An 11,183-nucleotide genomic window follows, 5' to 3' on the forward strand; every position below is an offset into this window, starting at 1 on the left:
TCAAAAGGTATACAATAATTCATAGACAGTCATGCAGGCAAAATATCTGTACACATTAAAAATATCAACAACAAAAATTAAAAACGGTAATAGGAACAAATATAAATGCACCTGTTTACCTTTTCTCGTTTTTAAGATTAATTTCATTCTTAATTACATGTGTGTGCTTATGTGATTTCAGGTATCAGCAGAGACCAGAAGGAGGCTGTGGATGCACTGCAGCTGGAGTTACAAGTGTTATTGTTAGAAATGTTCTTAAAAGGGGCCTCTCCACCAATGCAAATAATTCCAATCAGAAAAAATTAGACAAAATAAATGATGCCCACGTTTACTGAAGCACTTCGAGGTGGCCGGGAGCTTGGTGAAGGAAAGAGAGAGAAAGAGATAGAGGGGGGATCATGCAAAACCCGAAGACCACATTTTCATTTTCTTGACAGCAGCCTAAATAGCCTGTGGGAGTGGTCCTGACCCTCCCAGTGGAGGGGTCAGCACTTGGCAGGCTTTCCCAGAGGTGGAGTCTGGACCAAGACAATTCCCAGGGGGAGAGACCTTGAGATGGAGCTTTCTGCTCCATTGGTGCTCCATTGGTGCCCCAAGGATGAATGCCAGGGGCTGGGGTGGCACTTCCAATCCAAACACCTCAGAGTCCTTTGGTATAGGGGTGTCAGTGTTGGGGTCTCACTTTTGACCAAACAGTTATGACCTTCCAGACAGGGATGTTTGAAACCGAACTTGACTTCTGAATGAGTAACAAATACTCCTAATCATGAAGTCAACACACCAGACCCTGGTTACTTTTCAGTAGGGAAGATATATTTTCAGAGTTCCTGCTCCTGCACCAAGGCGACCCACCCAGAGGGGTGAGTGTCTGCCAGCCAGGCAGGCTGGAAGGTCCCCTCAAGGGAGTGCAGGACACCTTCAGCTTCTGCTGCAAGGACTTCTGTATTCCACTCGACCCTGGCCACACCCCACAGCCGCACTTTTGTCTGCAGGGTCCTTGGACTACCATAAGTCCCTGTTTCAATGCTGAGGAGTTCCATCCAGATGGGAAGAGTTCCTGCACCTGCACTGAGGAGATCCACCCAGAGAGTCAGTCACAGCAAAGATTGGGCAAAGACAGCAAGATTCTCCTGGCTGCATTTGAAGAAAGAGATGGGCAGGTGCCAATGCAAGAATTCCTCCAACAACCTGAAAGGCAACGCGACATCTCCAGAATCCAGGGATCACGCAACAAGAAAAATTGAACATCCTACTCCAGAAGAAATAGAAGAAATCGACTTTAAACAGAACATTATGAAAATAATAGAGGAACTTAAACAGGAGGTGAAAAACTGCCATAAAGAAATGGAGATGACAAACAAAAAGGTAGAGGAAATGAATAAATCTCTCAAAGATACCAAGAAAACCAAGAAAAACCAATCAAACAGGTAAGGGAAACAGTTCAAGACTTGAAAAATTAAATGGAGGTAATGAAGAAACTCAACAGTCAACTACTGAACCATCCCTGGGTCAAGGAAAAAATAAAGAAATTAGTCTTCCTTGAATTCAATGAAAATAAAGACACAACATACTGAAACCTATGGGACACTATGAAAGCAGTGCTAAGAGGAAAGTTCATAGCACTAAGTGCCCACATAAAGAAAACAGAAAAAGCTTACATTAGAGACTTAACAGCACACCTGAAAGCTCTAGAAAAAAAAAAGAATCAGACTAACCCAGGAGGAGTAGAAGACTGGACATAACCAGACTGAGGACTGAAATCAACAAAATTGAAACACAGAAAACAATCCAAAGAATCAATGAAAGAAAAAGCTGGTTCCTGGAGAAAATCAACAAGATTGACAAACCCCTAGCCAAACTAATCAAATGCCAGAGAGAGAACACGCAAATTAACAAGATCAGGAATGAAAAGGGGGACATAACCACAGACACAGAGGGAATTCAGAGAATCATTAGATCTTATTACAAAAGCCTGTATGCCACAAAATTGGAAAATGTGAATGATTGACAAATTTTTAGATAAATACCATATACCAAAATTAAGTCAAGACCAGGTGAGCAGTTTAAATAGACCTGTAAGTCGTGAGGAAATAGAAGCTGTCATCAGAAACCTCCCAACCAAAAAAAGCCCTGGGCTAGATGGTTTCAATCCAGAATTCTACAAGAGTTTCCAAGAAGAGTTAATACCTATACTCCTTAATGTGTTTCACAAAATAGAAACAGAAATGTCGTTACCTAACTGCTTTTATGAAGCTACAGTCACCCTGATACCAAAACCACACAAAGACTTAATGAAGAAAGAGATTTACTGACCAATCTCACTAATGAACATCGATGCAAAAATTCTCAAAAAAATACTGGCAAACCGAATCCAAGAATACATCCAAAAAATTATACATTCTGATCAAATAGGCTATATGCCAGAAAGGCAGGGCTGGTTCAACATAGGAAAATTTATCAATGTAATCCATCATATAAATAAACTGAAGAAAAAAAACATATGATCATTTCATTAGATGAGGAAAAAGCATTTGACAAAATTCAACACCCCTTTATGATAAAGGTCTTGGAGAGATTAGGGATACAAGGTTCATTCCAAAATATAATAAAAGCAATACACAGCAAGTCGACAGCTAACGTTAAATTAAATGGAGAAAAACTCAAACCATTCCACTAAAATCAAGAACAAGACAAGGCACTCTCTCCATACCTCTTCAATATAGTGCTTGAAGTTCTAGCAATAGCAATAAGACAGCATAAGGAGATCAAGGGGATTCGAATAGGAAAGGATGAAGTCAAACTTTCATTATTTGCAGATGATATGATAGTGTACATAAGTGACCCCAAAAACTCTACCAAAGAACTCCTACAGCTGATAAATACCTTTAGTAATGTGGCAGGATACAAGATCAACTCCAAAAAATCAGTTGTCCTCCTTTACACAAAGAAGCAGAGAGGGAAATCAGAGAAACATCACCTTTTACGATTGCCACAAATAGCATAAAGTATCTTGGGGTAACTCTAACCAAGAAAGTGAAAGATCTATTTGACAAGAACTTTAATTCTCTGAAGAAAGAAATTGAAGAGGACACCAGAAAATGGAAGGATCTCCCTTGCTCTTGGATTGGGATGATCAACATAGTAAAGTGGCAATTCTACCAAAAGCAATCTATAGATTCGATGCAATCCCCATCAAAATCCCAACAAAATTCTTCACAGACCTTTAGAGAACAATAATCAACTTTATATGGAAAAAAAACCCAGGGTAGTCAAAACAATCCTACACAATAAAAGGACTTCAACATACTTCAATCAGTAATCAATGAATTTCTGTATTACCTTTTGCTACAGGTTCTGGCAGACCTGTATGGGTTCTGATGTGTGTTATATATATATGGTGCAAAGCCTAGTTCTGATTATATCTGAACCTGTATGAATAATAAAGTTTATTCTGTATCATCTGGTATAAATTTATCACTTTCAGTACGCAAAACAGCTCTTTCTGCATATTGTGATTCAGTAATATATTAAGAGTTTCTTTAAAATCCATTAGCACCATGAGAATGCCTTTTGCACAGAATTATAAGGAATTTGTTCCACCTTATTTAATTATTCTGATTTGTAACCTGCCTTTCCTGGTTTATTTGCATCAGTATAAAATGTATGGGCTCAAGTTATTAGGGTATCACATACAATTAGAGGAAAGAATCCAAGAAGTTCTCTTTAAAATGTTAAACCTATCACTTTTTGGATAATTTCTAGTAATTTCTCCCAAAATATAAGCACAAGCTATTTGCCATGGTTCATTGTATTCCCATAACATTTTTGTTTTATAAGTAGTAAAAGGAACTATAGTCTTTGCTGGATCTAGAGCTTCTAATTGAGAAAGTCTCAATTTTCCTTTCATAGCTAATTCATAGACTTTTTCCACATAAGTTTTAAATTTTTTATTTAATTTATGTGGTGAAAAGATCCATTCTAAGATAATTTCATCCTCCTGCATTACAATTCCGGTAGGGGAAATTCTGCAAGGCAATGTGCCTAGAATACAATTAAGGTTTGAATTCACCCTATCCACATGTACCTTCTGTCATTTGTTATCAACAATTGTCAATTATTTTTCCACTTCAGCTGTTAATTCTCTGGGACTATTCAAGTCTTTATTACCATCTATATTTTGTTTAAATGAATTATTAGATAAGGTGTTATCCTAATAGCTTGTCATAGAGTAGAAATGTCTCCTAACAATCTTTCAAAATCATTAAGATTTCACAGCCTGTCTTTCAAATTATACCTTTTGTATTCTAATTTTCTATAAACATATTCTATAAACTAGATAATTGACAGAAACTGCTTTTTGTATATTTTCAGGAGCAATTTGTAATCCCCAATTTGTCAAAACTTTCTTTACTTCTTCAAACATTCCTTCTAAAGTATCTGTGTTTGAATCAGAGAGCAAAATGTTATTCACGTAATGGTAAACTATGGATTTAGGAAATTTTTTATTTATTATTCCAATGGCTGACTTACACAGTATTGGGACACGGTGGGGATATTGATCATTCCCTGAGAAAAAAATTGCCCACTGGTATCTCCTAGTAGGCTGAGAATTACTATAAGTAAGCATTGTGAAAACATTTTTTTCTATCCTTTTCTTGTAAAGCTATAGTGAAGAAACATTCTTATAAATCAATAATATGCTTTCCTTTTGGTAATAGAGAAGGGAGAAGAATTCCAGATTGCAAATGGTTCATAGGTTGAATTGCCTTGTTGACAGTTCTTAGACCTGTCACCATTTTACATTTACCAGATTTCTTTTTAGCAACAAATGCAGGAGAATTCCAAGGGCTGGTTGATTCTTCAATGTGGTGAGCATCTAGTTGCTAATGTACCAGCATTCTGAAGCTTAAAGTTTGTCCTCTATTAATGGCTACCGTTAACCCAAGTTGATTTCACAGTTAACCCTTTGAAAGGTAGAACTGTTGGTACCTCTAAAGGTTTTCTAATTTCTTTGTGTTCCTGTACAGTCTGACTGGTGACCTTTGTGTATAGTATCTTATACTATCCTTCCTAGAATTATGAGTTTCTGGAACTACAGGACTGTTAATCTCAGTATTCCATTACTGCAGCAAGTCATGACCCAATAAATTCACTGCAATAGTAGCCACATATAGCTTCAACTTTCCTCTTTGTAATTCTGAACCTATCCATTAAACCCATCTCATACATTGTTTCACTTTAGATAGGGTTACAATTCCTAGTAACTGAACATCTGCTTCATGAAGAGCCCAATGTAGATGCTACGATTCTGGAGTAATGATACTCATGTCCACACCCATGTCTATCAAACCCACAACTACAATGTCATTTATATGCACTCCTAACATTAGTCTTTTATCACTTATAGAAGTCTGTCAGAATATATGTTCCCTATTTCCTCTTGGCATTTTTTATTTATCCTCCATGTTTATTCCATCATCTAGAACAGTATGGTCTTTTACATGTTTATTCCTTCATCTAGAACAGTATGGTCTTTTACAGAATTTTAATTTTTAATTAAATTTTCATGGTGAGACAGTATATTAGAATTACTATGAATATATAAGTATATAAATGCATAAATACATAAATTTATATACGTATATAAATTATACATTAAACCACACTGTATTTTGATTGGTTATGGTTTAAGAAAAATAAAAGGCAGAATACATACATAGATGAATATATATATTTGTATATTAGTATATATATAAATATTGGGTATATTATATATGTCCTTATTCTCATATAGTCAAGAAGAGAAAAATTGCTTGCCTAGTACTGGAAAATGAATCTTATTCTCAGGGATAGTGAACACAAAGATCTTTGAGAAAATCTACAACCACCACATTATAATTGCTAATTGCATTCTAAATATTTGTTTTTATACCAAAGATAAGTATAGTCCTCATCACTCATACAGAAACTTCTCTCTATCACATCAGAAGATTTTAAAGATCTAAGTTTCAAGATGTCATATCTTTGTATATTATCAGGTTTTATAATTTATTGGTCTTTATTTGTGAAATAAGATTTTGTTAAAACTGTATATTAAATTTTATAGCTACTTCAATTTTAGAAATTATTGTTTCTTTTTCATTTCTATTTTTTTTCAAAATATGATTTGACTGATGGTTTATGTGCATAAAGAATCAGAACTGAGTCAATGTATTATTCCAATTACATTAGAGTTATCTTCTTCTAGAATGTAGCTAAATATAGAGATAGATAGATGGATGGATAGATATAGATAGATGATAGATAAAATACAGAAAGTGTGACTGACAAACTGCCAGTATAGGTGGAATTATCTTTGAAATTTACTGCTTCATAGAAAAATCTGCTAGATATTATGGGCCTATAGCCTGAAGATGGATGCCCCAATGGTACAGAAAAACTTTGGTTGACTGTCCAGACTGTGAGATGTCTCTGTCAATTCTAGAGTCATAGAAGTTGAATTTATTGTTTACTTATGTAAAATTATATCCTTCTGAAGTCTTTGATGGAGTTGAAGAATTTATAGTTTTCCTTAGTTATGATAAGAGATAAGGTAGATATAAATATTGTAACTATAATTCTTGCTTTGTAACTGGTTTGTTATATGGAATTTTACTATGTTAAATTTAAGACCAGCAGTGTTGCGAGCCTTTAATTCCATCATTTGGGAGGCAGAAGCAGATGGATCTTTGTGAGTTCAAGGCCAGCCTGGCCTACAAGAGCTAGTTACAGGACAGGCTCCAAAGCCACAGAGAAACCCTGTACAGCAACAACAACAACAACAACAAAAACAACAAAAATACATTAAAGTTAAAACCTTCTTTTTTTTATTTAATCAGAAAATGGGAAGTGATGTGGGATTTCCTTTTGTATGCTGTGAATACCATTGGTTAGTAAAGAAACTGCCTTGACCTGTTGATAGGGCAGAACTTAGGTAGGTGGAGAAAACCAAACTGAATGCTGGGAGAAATGAGGCAGAATTAGAGAGAGGCTATGTAGCCCCGCCAGAACTTTTGTCAGTAAGCCACAGTCATGTGGCCATACACAGATTAATGGAGGTGGGTTAAATTAATATGTAGGGGTAAGCCATTAGGAAGCTAGAGGTAATGGGCAAAGCAGTGATTTATTTAATACAGTTTCTGTGTGATTATTTCAGGCAGAAAAAAACAAGGCAAAAAAAAACCAATACCCCACCTTCTCCTCCTCTATTTCTGTTTAGAAAGGCAGAAAGGGGCACACATACCATGGGTGTCAACAAAGTATGGCATATACCAAGTTCAGTAATAGGATTTTTGGGGGTGAAGTTTTGAGACAGGATTTCTCTATGTAACCACATTGTCTGTCCTGAACATGTTTTGTAGATAAGGGTAACCTTGAACTCATAGAAATCTGCCTACCTCTGCCTCCTCAGTGCTGGAATTAAAAGTGGGTGCCATCATTACCTGGTTTAATATTTTTTTCTTAATTTGTAATTAATAAGGGAAGTTCCAGAGCATTGTAGATGGTGCCACATTTTGACAAGTTTATAAAACTAGTCATGATAAGGTAATGGTGTGTTGTTACAGTAATAGAATCTCTAAGACAATAATAATAATAGCTATTATTATTATTAATTTTATTATTATATAAACTAAAAGTGTTGTGAAGGCTAGAATTATAAGGATTCAGGAGGAAATTAGTTGGTATGATATATATATATATATATATTACATGTTAAATTTTCAAGGAATAAAAAAAAGTCAAGAATATTTTTGTGACGACTTTTTGATTCTCTAATGATCCTGATTGTATGAAAGTACAAAATTGTTTCAAATAGTTTTTCTTCTGAGAATATCCTCTTCTTTCATTCAGACCTTGTTCACCTGTTAAATTTATTTCATTTTTTGAAGTTTCTTCAGAATGCCTTGTTAATATTGTCTGTCCCTGAATACAAAGAACGTGACTTCTAAAATAAAATTTTAAACACAATAAAGAGCAACCTCATAGACTGGCTCCTTCTATATCATTAAAAGGTGATGAATTAAGGTTAACCTTTATTCTCAACTTGGTAGTTTGATAAACAGACAAAACTGACAAAGTGGTGGTGGTGTCTACCTTTAATACCAGAACTTAGGAGGCAGAAGCAGGCGAATCTCTGTGAGCTTGAGTTCAGCCGAGTCTACAAGAGCTAATTCCAGGACATGCACCAAGACTATAAAGAAAAACCCTATCTAGAAAAAAAATCAGAAAAAAAGTAAAGGAAATGAAAAAAAATAAAAGAAACAGACAAGTTCTGGAACATGTTTGTGAGGGATCTTTTTGCTTTAAGCTAGTTGAGAGGAAATCAAATGATCTTAACTAACCTTCCATCAGAGAGAGGTCTGATCCCCCAAACATACAAAGAACTCAAGAAACTGATCATCAAAAGAACAAATAATCCAATTTAAAAATGGAGTACAGACCTAAACAGAAATGGGGAAATTCTTAAGTAGACTGCTGAGGTTCTAATAATCCATGCCTATCTTAGTGAAAATTTTATCTTCTATTGCTACAAATATTATAAATATACCAACTTCTTACTTTGTTCTTCAATAATTATTTGGCCTTTCAATATCAAAGCACTAAAGAAATTTTAGTTAACTGATAAGACAGCTCACCTTTTGAACGTTCACATTGACAGATCTTTGTTAGCCGTATAGCACAATGAATGCAGCAATGATTTATTCCTTCTATCAGTAAATTGGAACAGAAAATGATGTTTAATTACTCTGTTTCAAAGAATCTTTAGAGGAACAAAATCTAATAGTCATACAAAATTGAGTGAGTTGGGCTGGATAAATGGCTTGGCAGTTCACAGCACTTCCTCTTTCAGGGGGGTTCAATTCCCAGCACAAAATTCAGATATCACATAGCAGATTTATAATGCCAACTCTTAAATATCCTATGTTCTTTTCTTCTTACTCTGGGCATCTGCACACACAAACACACACACACACACACAGACACACAGACACAAATAAAACACACATGTAAACATCAAAATAGTTATCATTATAGGACAAAATTAATTTCTAATTGCATATAGAAAAGGAAATGACTAATAAATGCAATTATGCTATTTTTAAATGGGAAAAATATTTGTCAGAATCTCTTGGGTAAGAAAAGAATATGCATGAAGACATAGCTGATGAATACAGATGCAAATATACAAACTGTGATCAGTTTTTGGTTATATGGGATTAATCTAAACCAAATGGTTGGGTACACCTTTGAGGAATGTTTTTCACATTTATTAAATCATTTGAAATGGGAATATCTGCTTCTATTCCATATTTTTGAGGTGGGAAGATCGACCTTTAATCTCAATCAACATCTGCTGGCAGCCTGCATAAAGGACGTACGAATAGGAACTTGTTCTTTTTGCCTGTTTGCCCTCACTCTAACTAGCAAGTCCATTCCTTCACTGGAATTAGATCATGATTTTTTTCTGTAAAAAGACTGTTTGACCGGCAAAGGAGTCACAACCTACAAAGAACCTGTAGGGTTCTATGGAACATTGATTAATACACAAACCAATGAACATGTTTTACATTCATGCATATATTTTATTATGTGGAAGACTTCACATTCTTAGTTTCAGAATGCCATCCTCTTTTGTCATTCATGTGAATGTCTTGTAGGTATCTTTTTCCAGTTTCTGTAGTAATACCATCTTCACAAGTCTGCCTTTGTGCCAACACAATGATGAATGCATTTGACTTTCTGTAGACTTTCCCTTCTTATGCTCACATAACCTAATGCCAAGACAAACTTAGAAAAACTCCAATTTTAGATTCATACTGATATTTTGATGATATTGCCAGTGTAATTTGGAGTTCTTGGGGTCCAAAATATCTTTTTAGTTTAATCTAATTCCACCATTTTAATCCTCTATCTTTGTTTCTCATGTAAGAAGATTTGCTATTGGATACTACTTCCAAACATAATTTTCTAGTTTATGGTTCTATGTGTCTTCCAATAAAACATCAATAAGTAGAAAAAGACACTATCAACTATTTTAACCAAAAAAAAACTGACCAAAAAAGGTATACAATATCTTTCAATAATTATATTTTAATGTCTAACATTATTTCTTAATGAATATATATTAGGAAAATTAAAGCTATATGGTATCAGTCTTTTGTAAAAGTTAACATGTTTCCTGACATTGTTATTCTGGTATTATAGTTTTACTCATCAGTTTAATATTATTTCATGAAGAAAAGACAAACAAGAAATCATTATGATGTAAATTCACCCTTTAACCTTAGAGGAAATCAGCTAAGCTAATCTCTGTTCTACTAGAACATCTTAGTGAACAAGAGAGCAAAATGGCTATTGCATCACTTTTAGACAACTAATACTTATAAAGTTCTTACCGGCTTTTATCTAAAATTGTGTAAAATTTTATCTAATATAAGCTGGAATTATTTTAATTAAAATGAAGCAATTTATTACAACTTTATTCAGAAATCAATTAATTTAATTAAATTGTTTTGCTAATTACAATATATAAAATTAATTTTTTGATGTTTGAGAAAATTATATCAATAATATATGATAGATAATACCTCAATGTTAATTTTTCCTTTTAGGTAGATTATTATCATTAGTTTGATGATTTCAGTGACAGTTTTGTTAAATAAAAGAGCATAAATAGAAAATAGTATTTAACTATATTGCCATGCCATACTTTAAAATTTCTGCCCTTTCTTACTATGTACCTTCATACACATGTGTGTCTATGTGTACACTTGTGTGTGTCTATTTAACTTTGAATAGCTGACATGAAAATAGCTCTTGGGAAACAATAGCTCATGCAAACAACAACATGGGAAAAATACATATTGGGTTTACAGTTTCAAATATGTAAATCCATAGTACTTGACTCTATTTCTTCCATGTCCCTGGTCAGGGTGAAAAACATGGAGGTATGCTTACATGATCAGATCTAGTCATGCCATGGAGGAGAGGAAGCAAGTAGAAAGGGTTCAACATTCAGGTATAACCTAGAAAGTCCTATCTATTTGCTCTGAGATGTACTTCTTGCTATGTCTGAACATCTAAAATTTCCATCACCTTTCCAAATGTGATTACTAGCTGGAGACCAAGTTATTTGATGTGAC

Source organism: Myodes glareolus, chromosome 5 (genome assembly GCF_982192425.1).
Source record: "Myodes glareolus chromosome 5, mMyoGla1.1, whole genome shotgun sequence".
NCBI classification, from domain to species: Eukaryota; Metazoa; Chordata; class Mammalia; order Rodentia; family Cricetidae; genus Myodes; species Myodes glareolus.